Source organism: Lepidochelys kempii, chromosome 7 (assembly GCF_965140285.1).
Source record: "Lepidochelys kempii isolate rLepKem1 chromosome 7, rLepKem1.hap1, whole genome shotgun sequence".
Classification (NCBI taxonomy): Eukaryota; Metazoa; Chordata; order Testudines; family Cheloniidae; genus Lepidochelys; species Lepidochelys kempii.
In genome coordinates, this window is record NC_136386.1 from 2,131,198 (window position 1) to 2,148,540 (window position 17,343).

The 17,343-nt window shown below is 47.0% G+C and overlaps 1 protein-coding gene across 2 annotated transcripts in view; it reads right to left on the reverse strand.

Moving 5' to 3' along the window:
- Positions 1 to 11,990, reverse strand: part of FAM3D (FAM3 metabolism regulating signaling molecule D) — a 28,466-nt gene extending 16,476 nt beyond the window's left edge. For both annotated transcript variants that reach the window (XM_073350920.2, XM_073350919.2), the window contains exons 1-2: positions 11,858 to 11,990; positions 7,930 to 7,976 (exon numbers count right to left, since the gene is read on the reverse strand). The gene's annotated coding sequence lies outside the window, so the exon portion shown is untranslated. The remainder of the gene's footprint in view (positions 1 to 7,929; positions 7,977 to 11,857) is intronic.
- Positions 11,991 to 17,343: the final 5,353 nt, after the last annotated feature.

The window sequence follows — 17,343 nt, forward strand, 5'->3', positions numbered from 1 at the left end:
TAAAGGAGCTCCAAAGCTTGCTCTCTGTGTGGTTGCTTCACATCTAGGTTTATTATTAACATGATAAATAGTTGCTAAGCAATGTATTGCCAGTTAGCAGCATCGTGGGTTTTTCTGACCCCAGAAGCCCTTATTTACAAGAGATAATATTCTGGCAGTTAATTTACTCCAGGGAAATATTGTTCATGCCCCAGCCACTGACCTTGATTGTATGAATCAAGGAAAACAGGGGCCAAAGTCAATTTTTTTTCCTTTTCGGCCAGTATTGAGGTTGTAGGTATTTCTCTGGGTTGGCGTGAACGTAAGAGACACATTCCTCTCTACAGCTTCAACGTCCAAGGAAAGAAAAAGTAGGGAATTCCATCCTGACTTGTTTTACTGGAGTCCTGTTATAATGTGAGAAACTAAGAAACTGGAGAACTGCCCCTGTAGATCCATCTCTGATTCCCAGTAAAGGCTAGACAGTGGAGACTGAAGGGACTTTGCCAGATTTTAGCTGGCTGCCTATTCTTAGCATGTCCACAAGATGATCCTTTAGCTGCGGTCCAGCCATTTAGGACCATTTACAATCAGGGGTTCTCAAACTTCATTGCACTGTAACCCCCTTCGGACAACAGAAATACTACACAACCCCAGGAGGGGGGACCGAAGCCTGAACCTGCCTGAGCCCCACCATGCCAGGTCGGGGGGTTGAAGCCGAAGCCCGAGCTCCACTGGTCCCAGGCGGTGGGGCTTGGGCTTCGGCCTGGGCCCCAGCAAGTCTAATGTCAGCCCTGGTGACCCCATTAAAATGGGGTCACGACTCACAGTTTGAGAACCCCGATGCAGAACCTCCTGCATCTTACAGGCAACAAACCTGCAGCCAGTGCTTCCTGCATCCAGCCCAGCAACGTGGGCTTGAACTAGAGCATAGAGATGTCTGAGCCGGATGCTGGAGAATTTGGAATAGAATGACAAAGAACAATTCCTCAGGTTCCCGGCTGGAACTGCCGTTCCCTGACCAAGGGTCAGATTGCTGAAAGCCTGAAACAAACGTCTCAGCCTGTCTTCCGCACCGCTATTAACGTCTGTGTACTTTCACCCAGCCAGTTATCTGGGATCTCGAGCTCCAAGGGCCAAGACTTAACCTCATGAATAATCCTGCCTTTCTCGGGGAGCTGCACTGATTTCAAACGCACCCAGGAGCTGGCTGAGTCAAGCCCTTTGGGCGAAGCGTAAGGGACTTGCAAATGGACAGCTCTAAGGATATCAATGGCAACCACTGTATGTGCGGGGGAGTTACCAGACCAGCCCCTCACCAGAATGGCTCTGTTCGTGGGAGTCCGCCTGCTCTGTCTGCCAGCGGCGATAAACTCGCGCACATGAGAAGAGAACCAGGCCCGCACTGCAGCCGCCAGCCACAGCCAGGCCAGGAAGAAGAAGAGGGGGTTATGGGGCAGGAGCATCAGCCCGAGCTGCCCAGCTCCTCTCCTGGCTTGGAGACTCCATCCATTGCTCTGGCACTGGGCCCAGCTTTCTGCAGGTCACTGGGCAGGTGGCCCTTTGCTGAGGGGCCAATGGACACCGAGGACTCCCCTGCACTACAGCCTCAGGCCCAGCACGGCCGCGGCTACTTGTCAGCCAGCCAAACGAGGTCCCTGGCAAGCGCATCCTCAGGCTGTAGAGGCTGCGACTCCCTCCTGCTGTGCCTGGGGCAAAGGCATGAGAAAGGAGGAGACCTACAGCCTCCACCTTCTTGTGGCACCACCATGGTCCCCGGCACGCAGCAGAACGAGAGTGGCCGAGAGTCACAGGAATAGCACCTAGGCCTGGCGACTGCTACGGGCACCAGGAACGGCCAGACCTGCTCTGCAGGGCCTCCGCCTCCTTCCGTCTCTGCTGCGGCGCCTCGCTCTCTTCCGACTCCAATTCAGACGAGTCTGGGAACACAGCGTGTGCTTCCTCCACCTTCTGCCTTTCCAAGCTCTGGGCTCCCACCCTGCCCAGCCCCGAGTGCAACAACCGGGACTGAGTCACCAGATCTCCGTGCTCTGCCAGGAGGAGCATGAAGCCAGGGAGTCAGATGGGGGCGGGGAGTGGGGGCTCCACCCTCCCAGAGCATTGCCAGATTTCGGGCCATGCAGCCTTTTCTGCGATGATGTGAGGGAGGGGGTGTTAGGATACAGATATTCAGGCCTGTCTGCAAAGGCCTGTACGCTAAGAATTTAGGGGTATTCTTATCACTTGGCTAGTTCTAGAGGTATAAAAGAAAGAATCAAAATCACTGTCTGCCGGTGTAAGGTCCTTCTCTTACTGTGACAGTCTGAGGCCCTGTTCTTAGGCTAAGGCCTTTGGCTAAGCAGCAGAGGCAGCCATAAGCTGGGAAGCGACCGGTCACCTCCTCACATTCCAAACTAGTCACATTGAAAGAAGGTGCTATGGGGCTGTTACGAATACAATCCTGTCCTGATAACGCCTATGGCCTCCAGAGAAAGGGAAGTGCCTAGAAGATGTAAAAGGAAATTGAGGTTGATAGTTTTCTGTCTGATAAGAACTCACTTATCAATAGACACAGCTGGGAAACTCTTATGTCTTTATAGATGTAGTTGTGAAATCCCCACTTCTGTATTGTTTTGTCATTATAACAGGTTTCAGAGGAACAGCCGTGTTAGTCTGTATTCGCAAAAAGAAAAGGAGTACTTGTGGCACCTTAGAGACTAACCAATTTATTTGAGCATGAGCTTTCGTGAGCTACAGCTCACTTCATCAGATGTTTACCGTGGAAACTGCAGCAGACTTTATATACACACAGAAATCATGAAACAATACCTCCTCCCACCCCACTGTCCTGCTGGTAATAGCTTATCTAAAGTGATCAACAGGTGGGCCATTTCCAGCACAAATCCAGGTTTTCTCACCCTCCACCCCCCCACACAAATTCACTCTCCTGCTGGTGCTAGCCCATCCAAAGTGACAACTCTTTACATAATCAAGTCGGGCTATTTCCTGCATAGATCAAGGTTTTCTCACATCCCCCCCACCCCCATACACACACAAACTCACTCTCCTGCTGGTAATAGCTCATCTAAACTGACCATTCTCCAGGTTTAAATCCAAGTTAAACCAGAACATCTGGGGGGGGGGGGGTAGGAAAAAGCAAGAGGAAACAGGCTACCTTGCATAATGACTTAGCCACTCCCAGTCTCTATTTAAGCCTAAATTAATAGTATCCAATTTGCAAATGAATTCCAATTCAGCAGTTTCTCGCTGGAGTCTGGATTTGAAGTTTTTTTGTTTTAAGATAGCGACCTTCATGTCTGTGATTGCGTGACCAGAGAGATTGAAGTGTTCTCCGACTGGTTTATGAATGTTATAATTCTTGACATCTGATTTGTGTCCATTTATTCTTTTACGTAGAGACTGTCCAGTTTGACCAATGTACATGGCAGAGGGGCATTGCTGGCACATGATGGCATAGATCACATTGGTGGATGTGCAGGTGAACGAGCCTCTGATAGTGTGGCTGATGTTATTAGGCCCTGTGATGGTGTCCCCTGAATAGATATGTGGGCACAATTGGCAACGGGCTTTGTTGCAAGGATAAGTTCCTGGGTTAGTGGTTCTGTTGTGTTCTGTTAGTGGTTCTCTACAGCAAACAGGGAAAGATTAAGAATGAGCTCTCAAAAATGGATACTCTCATAAAGAACCAACCTTCCACACAAACTTCCTCGTGGCTGGATTTTACTAAAACTAGACAAGCCATTTACAACGCACACTTTGCTTCTCTACAAAAGAAAAAAGACACTAAACTTTCTAAACTACTACATGCTACAAGGGGCCACAGCAATGGTTCCCTCACCCCACCTAGCAATATTGTTAACCTATCCAACTATACTCTCAGCCCAGCAGAAGCAGCTGTTCTATCTCGGGGCCTCTCCTTCTGCCCCTCCACCCCCACGAACATGATACAGTTCTGTGGTGACCTAGAATCCTATTTTCGACGTCTCCGTCTCAAGGAATATTTCCAAAATACCTCTGAACAACATACTAATCCACAGAGGTCTCCCTGCCAACACTACAGAAAGAGGGATTCTAGATGGACTCCTCCTGAAGGTCGAAACAGCAGACTGGACTTCTACATAGAGTGCTTCCGCCGACGTGCACGGGCTGAAATTGTGGAAAAGCAGCATCACTTGCCCCATAACCTCAGCCATGCGGAACGCAATGCCATCCACAGCCTCAGAAACAACTCTGACATCATAATCAAAAAGGCTGACAAAGGAGGTGCTGTTGTCATCATGAATAGGTCGGAATATGAACAAGAGGCTGCTCGGCAGCTCTCCAACACGAGTTTCTACAAGCCATTACCCTATGATCCCACTGAGAGTTACCAAAAGCAACTACAGCATTTGCTCAAGAAACTTCCTGAAAAAGCACAAGATCAAATCCGCACAGACACACCCCTGGAACCCCGACCTGGGATATTCTATCTACTACCCAAGATCCATAAACCTGGAAATCCTGGGCGCCCCATCATCTCAGGCATTGGCACCCTGACAGCAGGATTGTCTGGCTATGTAGACTCCCTCCTCAGGCCCTACGCTACCAGCACTCCCAGCTACCTTCGAGACACCACTGACTTCCTGAGGAAACTTCAATCCATCGGTGATCTTCCTGATAACACCATCCTGGCTACTATGGATGTAGAAGCCCTCTACACCAACATTCCACACAAAGATGGACTACAAGCCGTCAAGAACACTATCCCCGATAATGTCACGGCTAACCTGGTGGCTGAACTTTGTGACTTTGTCCTTACCCATAACTATTTCACATTTGGGGACAATGTATACCTTCAGATCAGCGGCACTGCTATGGGTACCCGCATGGCCCCACAGTATGCCAACATTTTTATGGCTGATTTAGAACAACGCTTCCTCAGCTCTCGTCCCCTAAAGCCCCTACTCTACTTGCGCTATATTGATGACATCTTCATCATCTGGACCCATGGAAAAGAAGCCCTTGAGGAATTCCACCATGATTTCAACAATTTCCATCCCACCACCAACCTCAGCCTGGTCCAGTCCACACAAGAGATCCACTTCCTGGACACTACAGTGCTAATAAACAATGGCCACATAAACACCACCCTATACCGTAAACCTACTGACCGCTATTCCTACCTGCATGCCTCCAGCTTTCACCCTGACCACACCACACGATCCATCGTCTACAGCCAAGCTCTGCGATACAACCGCATTTGCTCCAACCCCTCAGACAGAGACAAACACCTACAAGATCTCTGTCAAGCTTTCTTACAACTACAATACCCACCTGCAGAAGTAAAGAAACAGATTGATAGAGCCAGAAGAGTTCCCAGAAGTTACCTACTACAGGACAGGCCTAACAAAGAAAATAACAGAACGCCACTAGCCGTCACCTTCAGCCCCCAACTAAAACCCCTCCAACGCATTATTAAGGATCTACAACCTATCCTAAAGGATGACCCAACACTCTCACAAGTCTTGGGAGACAGGCCAGTCCTTGCCTACAGACAGCCCCGCAACCTGAAGCAAATACTCACCAACAACCACATACCACACAACAGAACCACTAACCCAGGAACTTATCCTTGCAACAAAGCCCGTTGCCAATTGTGCCCACATATCTATTCAGGGGACACCATCACAGGGCCTAATAACATCAGCCACACTATCAGAGGCTCGTTCACCTGCACATCCACCAATGTGATCTATGCCATCATGTGCCAGCAATGCCCCTCTGCCATGTACATTGGTCAAACTGGACAGTCTCTACGTAAAAGAATAAATGGACACAAATCAGATGTCAAGAATTATAACATTCATAAACCAGTCGGAGAACACTTCAATCTCTCTGGTCACGCAATCACAGACATGAAGGTCGCTATCTTAAAACAAAAAAACTTCAAATCCAGACTCCAGCGAGAAACTGCTGAATTGGAATTCATTTGCAAATTGGATACTATTAATTTAGGCTTAAATAGAGACTGGGAGTGGCTAAGTCATTATGCAAGGTAGCCTGTTTCCTCTTGCTTTTTCCTACCCCCCCCCCCAGATGTTCTGGTTTAACTTGGATTTAAACCTGGAGAATGGTCAGTTTAGATGAGCTATTACCAGCAGGAGAGTGAGTTTGTGTGTGTATGGGGGTGGGGGGGATGTGAGAAAACCTTGATCTATGCAGGAAATAGCCCGACTTGATTATGTAAAGAGTTGTCACTTTGGATGGGCTAGCACCAGCAGGAGAGTGAATTTGTGTGGGGGGGTGGAGGGTGAGAAAACCTGGATTTGTGCTGGAAATGGCCCACCTGTTGATCACTTTAGATAAGCTATTACCAGCAGGACAGTGGGGTGGGAGGAGGTATTGTTTCATGATTTCTGTGTGTATATAAAGTCTGCTGCAGTTTCCACGGTAAACATCTGATGAAGTGAGCTGTAGCTCACGAAAGCTCATGCTCAAATAAATTGGTTAGTCTCTAAGGTGCCACAAGTACTCCTTTTCTTTTTGTCATTATAGTTCCCACTTTGCTATTGTTTATTGGCACGGTCTCTGTCTGGTTCTGTGATTGTTTCTGTCTGCTGTATAATTAATTTTGCTGGGTGTAAACTAATTAAGGTGATGGGATATAATTGGTTAGCTAATCATGTTACAATATGTTAGGATTGGTTAGTTAAATTTCAGTAGAATGATTGGTTAAGGTATAGCTAGGAATATTACTATATAAATTAGGGGCAAACAGGAAGTAAGTTGGGATTCGAAAATAAGGAAAAAGGAACTTGTATTTAAGCTTGTTGGAAGTTCACCCCAATAAACATCGAATTGTTTGCACCTTCGGACTTCGGGTATTGTTGCTCTCTGTTCATGCGAGAAGGACCAGGGAAGTGGGAGAGTGAAGGAATAAGCTCTCTAACAGGGGATCTCCGTGAGCAGATCCTGTGGAGATTTCCTCTCCCTGCTGTGAGTATTGCCATAAGCCAGGAGGCTGCTGGCACCAGGAACATAAAACAGGGGATGGAAACTTGAAAATCCATGTGCTTGTTTTCACACCACTATCCCTAGCAATGAAAGAAACCAGGAAAGGGAGATACAGAAAATATAAGGATGTAGGATGGAAGGGACCTCCTGGGCCATCAAGTTCAATTCCCTGCTGTCACAGGCAACCTCATCCCATCATCCTCTTCATAAAATTATCAAGCTCCATCTTCAAACAAATTAGGAATTCAGTCAGGGGAAGGAGTGTTTCCAAGAAGGCTTTTTTCCCAGCATTTCCCCTTTGCACTGGCAGCGGCTTCACCCCCAACCAAACCCCATTCTAACTGGCCCCAAATCCCACCTTAACAGGAAGAGAACCACTCCCAGGAAGGCTCTTGCAAAATAATCTACAGAACCAATTGCTTCCTCCCCTTGCCCAGCTTTTATCCATCACACAATGTGTATTCATCTATACTCTTGTTGATTTTGTGGCAGGGTATGCAGAGAGATAAATGGCATATAAGCCAATAAACAGTACATCTTTCAGCAAGTCATTTACTTGTTTGTGCCATTTGTCTCTGATGTAACCCCAAATGAAACTCATTGGATCAAATCTGCCCCGATGAAATCCCCAGCACTTCACTGCAATATCCCAGGGATCATTTCATCCCACTATTTCTGTGATGTTCCCTTTTAATTGTGTGGATTGATTTTGGAAGATCCACTGAAAAGCAATGGAAGAGGAAGCAACTAGCCAGAGAGAGAGTAGAAAGGAAGAAGTTGTGGAAGACGGTGGGGGGTGAAATGTACAGATTGTTTGGCTCAACAATTAAACCCTTTCCAAGAACAAATCTATTTCTTAATAAACATTATCCAGGCAACACTTTTCCTCCTTTACAGGACCCCTGTCAGATACTAACATTAAAGGAAACTCTCTACCTGTTAGATCTTGGATCTTTCGAAGATATTGTTTGCAGCAGTCAGTCCTTAGGAGAGAAATTTCATGAAATGCACATATTCTTAAAGAGGTGAAGGGTTCATGTAGCATTCATGCACCTGGAAATAGTCAGGGCACACCCTGATTGTTGTGTAGGAGCGATGCACACATTGCTCTGTCCAAGGACACGGACCATGGGAACATGAACCATTAAAAAGTCAATTAAAAAACATAAACCATAAAAAGCTTCCTTAAACTAGGCTCAAGGCCTAAAAACAAAAATTATAATAAATAAAAACTAGTAAATAAAAATATTAATCAAAATCATATTATTTCCTTTGTTAATGCCTTTTGCGGTCAAAATATATAATGCGCAAATAAATAAATAAATAAATAAATAAATAAGCTAACAAAAGCAATCCAGTCAGCAAACCAGCCTGCTTGCTTGCCTAAAGCCGTGTCCTGTCTTGTATTAAACTGCCACAGAGAGGGCTTCAGAGATTCAGTACTTTCCAGTTTATGAATGTTCACATTCTCCTCCCAATAGTGGAGGAAAACTCAGGTTAGTTTCCCAAGGAAAACACTGCTCTCTCTTTTTTCCTTTTCATTTCACTGCTGCACTTTTCTCTCTCTTCTGGCAGGCTGATGACCTCAGCTCAGCCACTTGGTTTCAGATACATGCTCACATACACACTCGTGGCAATAGACATTTCTAGCTACTGAGCTGACCAAAACATGGAAGTTGAGGATTTTCCCTTCAAAGAGATCAAAAGAAAAGTAGCACAGACAAAAGACAGACCTACATCCTGAATTGTCTCTCACATTCGCTATGCAGCTTTGGAAAAAAATTAGGCCAGCCCCTGAACTGATGTAAATCAGCAATGCTCCATTGATTTTAATGCAGCCGTGCCAATTCCCCCCTGCTGAGGATCCGACACCGTGCCTTCTAGCTGAACAGATAGATACAATTTGCTTTGAAACGATCATTGTTTTGTTCAGAGCATTTGCAAAATGTATTTGTTTTGACTTCAAAAATACCGGGCAGTTCAGAGAAGCAGGCAGATGAGTGAGCCTGAGTTCATGCCTTAGCTGTGTATTTAAGACGAGGCAGCATCTTCCCCAGCAGTCCCCCTCCAGCCTTAGTATCACTGTTCTCTGTGAGGATGTTCAGGGTGGTCAGTTTAAACCTTTTTCCTTCTTGCAAGTCAAGGAGGGGAGATGCAATCCTGCTTGGCAGAAGTGTGGAAAACCCCGGCTGACAAATGGGTCTCTAAGGAGACTTCCTGGCCCAGTCAATCCCAGGCTCTTTTGAGTTGTAGAACGCCAAGGAGGTGAAATACTGACATTTATAAGGCAAAACTTAACCAAATGCATCAAAACTAATTTGATAAGAGGACTGGGGCTGGATTGTTTTATGACAGGGAATAAATGTACTTTTACCCGTGATAAGGGTAGGGGGAATGTGATTAGCTGGGCTAGTCCATAGGCAAATGCCACCTGCGAGATGGCTTTTTTCTTTTCTTTCTTTTTTTTTTACTGTTCAACTCATACAAATATTGGGCCAAAGGCTTACTGTTGTCAGTCATTTGAAGAATTCAAAGCTGTTGTAGGTAAATAGTTACTCAGTGATAAGTTGTCAGGGTTAAAGGCTGGTCCCTGGATCTTTAGTTCAGAGCCAAACAGCTAGATCCACAGCGGGTGTAAATCAGCACAGCTCTAGCTGAAGTCAATGGAGCAGTGCCTGCCTACTCCTGCTGAGCATCTGGCCCAGAGCTGGGATAGGGTCTGGAAGCCCACTGCACTCTCTGTGGCTTTCCCGGAGTAAGGGGCAGGCAGGGTGAAGGCTCCTGGAGGTGGCAAGGGTGAAGGCTCAGGGGCCACCAGGGTCAACACCACACAGATGATGGCCTGGCTCCGTCCCTGCCCACTGCACAGTGCAGTTTTAGGTTGGCCCTGCCCTTCTCTCCTCTCTTAGTTGTTGTGGGCTGGTCCTGAAGGGTGAGGCTGATGAGTGAGGGGATTCCTGCCCCTCTAGAGCAGGGTACGGGTACTAACGTGCCCCAAGAAGTGCAGGTGCCTCTGGTGAATTTGCAGCTTGAAAGTGGCAGGAACCCTTCCTGCTGTGGGGCAGCCCGTTTACCAGAGCTATTCTAAATACGCCTCTTTCCAGGAACTCGCCTGGATGGGCTAGGTCCCAGCCCGCCTCACCTGGCTTAGAACCCTGCTCATCCTGGTGCCCGCTGTGCTGGAGAACTGCTCACTGGGAGACTCGCGCTGGACAATGCATCTGGGACCCACTGTTCTCTATGGTGGTGACGGGGCCATTGAGGGAATGGAGCACCGGCCATGGCTTCCAATACCACCTGCTCTGCTGGGTTCTCTCTGTGCTGGGTCCAGTTCCTCTGTCCTGCTGTTCCTCTCTGACCCTGATGTGGCTGGTCAGCTGGTTCAGGGAAGACGGGGTCGGCAGACAGGGCCTAATGGGATCGCCTACAAGTGACAGGACTCAACAGAAGGTCTGCCAGGCCCCACTAGACAACTATCCCCAGCTCCACGACACTGGGCTAGATCTTGAATTCCACTGACTGCAGCTGGAGCTATGCGATTCCCAGCGGCTGAGAATCTGGCCTATTGTCTTATTATCCTTGATTTTCAGCCTTTTGTCCAGTTTCAGTGCCCATCACAGAATCAATATCCAAACCACCATGAACTCAGCCTCACAGTGAGTTTCATCAAGCCCTGCAGCAGGGCCTGGAGGTAAAGTAAAATTACGTCAGTCCCTCCGGCACTGTCCCAGAGCTCAGCGGGATTCACAAAAGGACTGGACATTTCTATGGATAGCAAGAATACCCAGAATTAGAATGGTACATGCTAAAAAACCCTCCCGCGTCAGGGATCAGACATGAAATCTGACACTCCAAGCATAAGCCAGCCACTAATTACTGGGGCTTGGGAGAGAATTTTCCCTGGCAGCAGATTTCTCCCAGAGCTGCCTGCTGCAGGGTTCTTGCACCTTCCTGTGAAGCAGCTAGTGCTGGCCACCATCAGAGACCATCTACCAGCCTAGGTGATCCTTGGCTCTGACCCAATCTGGCAGCTGCTGTGTTCCTATGGCACCCCACACCCACCTTCCAGGATCTCCCCTAAGTTTATCAGGCTCGGAGATAAAGCAAGAGGCAGGTCAATAGGAAGAACCTGTTCTACTGCAATCCCCAGCACAGCCACCACAGCGGGCTAAGAAAACAAATATCAAAGAGCAATGAACACTGTGAGCACAATAAAAAGGAGGAAATGAAGAGGTGGGAAACCAAGGCAAATAGAGAGATAAAGGAACCTGACGCAAAGTGTCAGCAAACTGCAGCTGGCTCTCATACCTGATAGCTCCATGTTTAGTAACATGAGCTTTCGTGAGCTACAGCTCACTTCATCGGATGCATACTGTGGAAAATACAGAAGATGTTCTTATACATACAAACCATGAAAAAATGGGTGTTTACCATTACAAAAGGTTTTCTCTCCCCCCTCCCCACTCTCCTGCTGGTAATAGCTTATCTAAAGTGATCACTCTCCTTACAATGTGTATGATAATCAAGGTGGGCCATTTCCAGCACAAATCCAGGTTTTCTCCCCACCCCACCCCCGGAAATGGAAATGCTGGAAATGGCCCAACTTGATTATCATACACATTGTAAGGAGAGTGATCACTTTAGATAAGCTATTACCAGCAGGAGAGTGGGGTGGGGGGAGAGAAAATCTTGTGTAGTGGTAAACACCCATTTTTTCATGGTTTGTATGTATAAGAACATCTTCTGTATTTTCCACGGTATGCATCCGATGAAGTGAGCTGTAGCTCACGAAAGCTCATGCTCAAATAAATTGGTTAGTCTCTAAGGTGCCACAAGTCCTCCTTTTCTTTTTGCGATCATGTACCTTGTCTTCTTCAACTCCTCTAATTGGTTGTTTCTCTCTGCCTGTTTCCTTGTCATGTGCTGAAATTGTAAGCTGTCTGTTCCATGTGTGTACAGGGTGTAGTTCTGTGGAGGTCTGATCCGAGAACGATCTCTTCAGGCGCTATCAAAAAACAACCAACCAATACTCAGCTGGCCCTTAGACTAGCCATAAACATTACATTTTAATTAGCCACAGCATTTGGCACTGGTACTAAAAAAATCCTGTTTCTTTCAGAAATACTTCTAGTGATATTCTGATATTAGTAAACAATAAAGACATTTGGCACAGAACACACATCAGACAACAGGTTCTATCTCCAGTTAGTCAATGGACATGCAGAAACTGAAATGGCTCAGGGCTTTAAAACTAACTTTTGCCACAAATAGTGTTGTACAAGTACCCTGGCTGGAAAATTTTCCTTTGAAAAACCAGATACATAGAAATAAAGAAGAGTAAGAACAGAGTGAGGAGTGGAAAGAAGGAAACCTGTCCCCAGGTTATAGACTGTAAAAGTACACCAGCTAATCCGATTTCTCTCTCAGCTTCCCCATATTATAAGAAGGGATAATAAATAAGGGATGATAAATAAGGGAAAATAAATAAATATGCTGTCCCAAATGGTTGCTGCTAGCTGTGTTTTATTTTACATCGAGCTACTGAAATCACCCTTGCTTGAGCCAGATTGAATTGTAAAAAACGTCTACAATGGTCACCAAAATAGAGGACAAAAATCTATTATTTTAGTTATACTGTACTTAAAAAACCACTCTTTCTGGGCATTTTTCCAGCAACACAAAGGTATCAGAGCTCTTTTGTGGCCTTAATTCAAATGTACATACCAGGGAAACCGTCCGACAGGTCTCTTTACTCTCTGAAGGCTGCGTTCCAAATGGGGTATTGTCAGAGAGAGGACAGGACACCTTCTGACTAACGCTTGTAAGTCCAGTGATCCACTGGGTTGAGTCCATGGTACAGCCCATCCCCTCTGTGAATCACCACAAACACTTTCCATGTGCATTGTGCTGCCGGTCTAGTAAATGTTAAATCAACTACACACACCTCAGCGGATCAGAACAAACCACAAGAACAAGGAAGTCTGTGTGGTTATTCACATGGAAGCTCAGGTTTGTACTGACAAAAATATCCATGTGCACACAAAGGGATACGTCATAATTATCTTGCTCAAACGTTGCTAATTCATTTGTTTACTTCATTCCTCCTTTTGGCCTTTTATTCATACTTAGCTGTTCTCCACCTAATTTCTTTCTCAACATATAAACCCAGAAAGATGTATGACCTATCCCAGAATCTCATGTGCCTCTTTACTGCTCAGTTTAAAAGTAGTTCACGTAGGAATTGCAACAGATGATAGATATGATCACATACTTGCCGTTACATAAATATTACTACTGAAGTCATTGGGTTACTTGCCTACGTAAAACTTCGCAGGGTAAGGCCCCAAATTACAGCAGAGAAATAAAGCAATATTTCTCTGTGAGACGCTCAGTGACTTTATAATGTGGTTGAACCACTGTTCAAGCTGAAGCTAAGTTAGTGTGAGGGGCTGGTCTAATTTACACCATTGTCCACCCTCTGAGCTTGGCTCTCCCGTGCCGGGAACACTTGTGGAGTTTGTTACATAGGAAATAAGAGGGGCCAGGGGAGCAAACAATGTCAAAGGGACAGCTGACGCAGTATTCAAGTCTGATGCAGCTGTTGGGGAAAAAACTGAATATCAAGGCTGCAAAATAAAAAGCACCTCAAAATACAACAGGCAAACCAACCAGGTTTTTTTTACTGATTTATAAGCATGATATTAGACTTTAAGCAAAATAGTCCCCCTGAATTAAGCGCTGGAATAAATTGCCCAGGGAGGTTGTGGAATCTCCAACACTGGAGATTTTTAAGAGCAGGTTAGACAAACACCTGTCAGGGGTGGTCTAGATAATACTCAGTCCTGCCTTGAGTGCAGGGGGCTGGACTAGACGACCTCTCGAGTCCCTTTCCAGTCCTATGATTCTATGAAGACGCTGTGTGGAAAAGATAATAAAATGCTGACACTAAGGTCAGGTCATATTGTTCCCATAACTCTCCTATTCTGATTTAATAGCAATTAAAGGTTCTGATGATCCACATACACTGAACAATGACGTCAAAACATAAAGGAAATTTCTGAATGGCAGAAAATAAGGGCTATGTTTAATGCTGATGTAATGCTAATGATTTATAACAACATAGCCTGGAGCACAAAAAACAAATTATGAAAGTTTGGGGTGAATATACAACTGGGTATGCGTCATGCTACATAAGGTTGACTGGAGGAAATCTAATGACTGTGTAATATGGAAAGAAATAAGAAACCAAGGAAGCAAGACCCAAGTCAGGGAAATAGCAGATGAGAGACTACAGGAGAACACCAGCTTGGAGGCCAGAGACCATCTTGAAGTTCAGGAGAACTTCCCAGTCCCCCAGAACTCGGTTACTTGAGCTCCTACCTGTTCCGTCTTATTTGTTTATTGTCTATCATATTATGTCATCAGAAACTATAAGGGACAATAATTCTGTCTGAACATTTATGAATAAAGGTGTAAATTGACCAAGCCTGGATTGGGTGGCCTCATGATGCAGTTTCCAACCTTACACAGTTGTGTAAAAAAGATACTGTGGGCATCACGGTCAGCGTGTCAGCCTTACTTTGGACTTTGTTACCGTTCCTTCTTTTGTGCCACTTTTCATCTTAGTCGAACATCATTTGGTGTCTTTATTTACAGAAATCTGTAAGAAAAGAAGGAAAGTGTCCTTGGATGGTTATAAAATAGATAAGCTAGATTCTGCTCTCATTGAGAATGGTGTAAATCTGGAGTAAACCCATTTGCTGGCCTGAGTGACGCTGAATGTACACAGGTGTAACTGAGAGCAGAATCTAGCCTGCTATCTTCACGTGAAATGGTACGGTTTGTCTTGAGCAAGCACCTATTTCTCCAGAAGACATAATGCTTCCAACGGAGCCCACAGTTAACAGCAAATATGTATTTAGGCAGGTTTCTTTTAAGCATCTGTTACTTTTATGTGCCTGATGCCAGGAACAGCTCTTCGGAGGGACTGGTTCTCCACGCTGCGCTGTATGCAATATACATCTTTCAGGATCCAGGCCCCGTTCACCTGGCACATGGTGAATGGAGCCTTGTCCTTTTTCATTCCCACCACTTAGAGCCAAATGGATTATCTTATAGGTTCAAAAAGTAATTTGCAGCATGACAAATTAGATCCCACGTATCACCCCAGCGCAAAGCTTTACAGCCGAAAAGCAGGGCTGGTAATTGAAATACTGCTGACGTACCCCTACCTAGAGCGGCACTTCCGGGCTGTAATGGGAAACGTGAACAGCGAGGCCCCCATTCGTCTGAAGTCAGAAGCAGCCCCTGGTCTGTGGCAGACATTATTCAGCTCTAATTAGCATTTTAAGGGTTCTCTGCTTTGCGCAGAAAGATTTTTGCCTCCTCCCCTTTTCTTTGCATTCCGTGTTGATCCAGGGCCTTTGCGTACAGTTGTCTTGCACTCCTTCCCCTGACCAAATGCAGGCATGGATACTTTATCAATACGGTTAACCACCAGGGTCCTGATCCAACCCACATTAAAGTCAACGGGCCTGATTCTTATGAACACTAAGCCTTCTTAACCACCTTTGGGGCAGTGCAAACAGCCTTAAGAAGCATGTAAATAGAAGAGTGGTGTCAAGGGGCTTCAGTGTAAGTGAGACTCCGGCCCAAGGAGTTCAGTGGGAATGGCTTTAGATCCCAGGTTTCCCAGCTTGCATTGCCTTGCTCAGCGTGGAGAGACGTGCCCCGTGGCTGCCCAGACCCCACTAGCCCTTCACCTGCAGGAAATGCTTTGAGGCAGTGAGAAAGTGAGCTCCCCGCACCCTGCCCAGCTGGAGAGACTCAGGGGGAGAGGGGGCGGGCCCCAGGCAGGCTGACTGATGTCCCACTCCGAACCCCGGCTCACGGGCACAGCAGCAAAGGGGCAGAAAGCGGGTTGCTCCTGTTCTAGGGAGAGAACTGCAGGGAGCATGGGAGCTGCTCCGGAGAGCACAAGTTCAGGGTCCATGTCGCTAGTACCTCAGTGCCACTCGTTTTGCTAAAGCAGCTTCTGAGCTACTGAGCAGTTTTGTTAAGGCAAGAGCGACCATTTCATCTGCTCCTGTGACCTCATCACCCCTGAATTCTTGTCTAGCGGGGAGAGCAGCACAAGAATATTGAATGTTCGGTGACCTCACTCCCACACATGGACCTCGCTCTATACAAGGCAGCTGCAGCTCCGAATGTCCCACGAGACCCCTCAGGACTCTGTAAACGGTGTCGTGGGGTCCTCCCAGCTAGGGAGAAGGGAAGGGGTATGGACTGACCTTTCTGCGCAGTATGGACCAGATGCGGAGGCCCGTCCCATTGATTTCAGTGGAACTACTCATGAATGGAGGTGCTGCTCAATGTGAGCAAAAGTGGCAGACCCTCTCCCTTCTGTCTCTGGGGCTGCCTTCCACTTGCAGCCTCGTGGTGAAGCCTGGCAAACCATGACTGGGCTCATGGCGCTTACGGCATTGCCCTTCCCAGTCAGAGGCTCACAGCAGTGTGGCAGAAGGTGGTGCCATCTTGGCTGGCTACCCCTTGTTCAACAGAGGCAACAAGAGTGGTTGGACTGAGGAGAAAGAAAGTGGGGAAGGAAGGTGACGCACGAGGGAGCAGGACCCCAAGCCTCACATCCCAAGTGGTGTTCAGGATTTGCTGAAGCCGGGAGCAGTTTCACTGATTCCCACTCTCTGGCCTGGTCTGGTCAGGACGCCTTTCAGACTCAGGCCTGTCAAGGCCCAGTCGTGTCATGGTGGATCCCAGAGTCCCAGGGGAGGATGGGGTGGCAGCCATGGTGGAACAAAGCTCAATTTTTCCCGTCCGTGGTTCCCACTGCTCCCATGTAGTGGTATAGAGGAATCAGGTATTATCCCTTTAAATAGCTGGTGAGCCCTCTAGCCGTGCTGTCTGTGGTCTGAGCCTAGACACCCGGAAGCACAGCAGTGTGTGTATGTAGCTAGGCCTGGCACGTTGTGAACAGTCAGTGTACCCATCTAACCATCGGTGTAACGACGTTGTTCGGGGGTGTGGGAAATCCACATCCCGGTGTGACGCAATTATACCGACCTAACGCCCTGTGTAGACAGCGCTATGTCAACAGGACAGCTTCTCCCGTCCACATAGCTCCTGCCTCCCGGAGAGGTGGCCTCGCTGTGCCAATGGGAGAAGCTCTCCCGGCGACGCAGCCTGTGTCTTCACTAAGTGCTACAGAGCTGGAGCCGTACCAGTGCAGCACTGCAGATAAGCCCTTAGTTATCTGAACACGGTGCCGACGTGGTTCCTTCACGCTACGTTCACGGCGTAACCAGCAGAGAGCCACCGCCCCAGACACATGGAGTG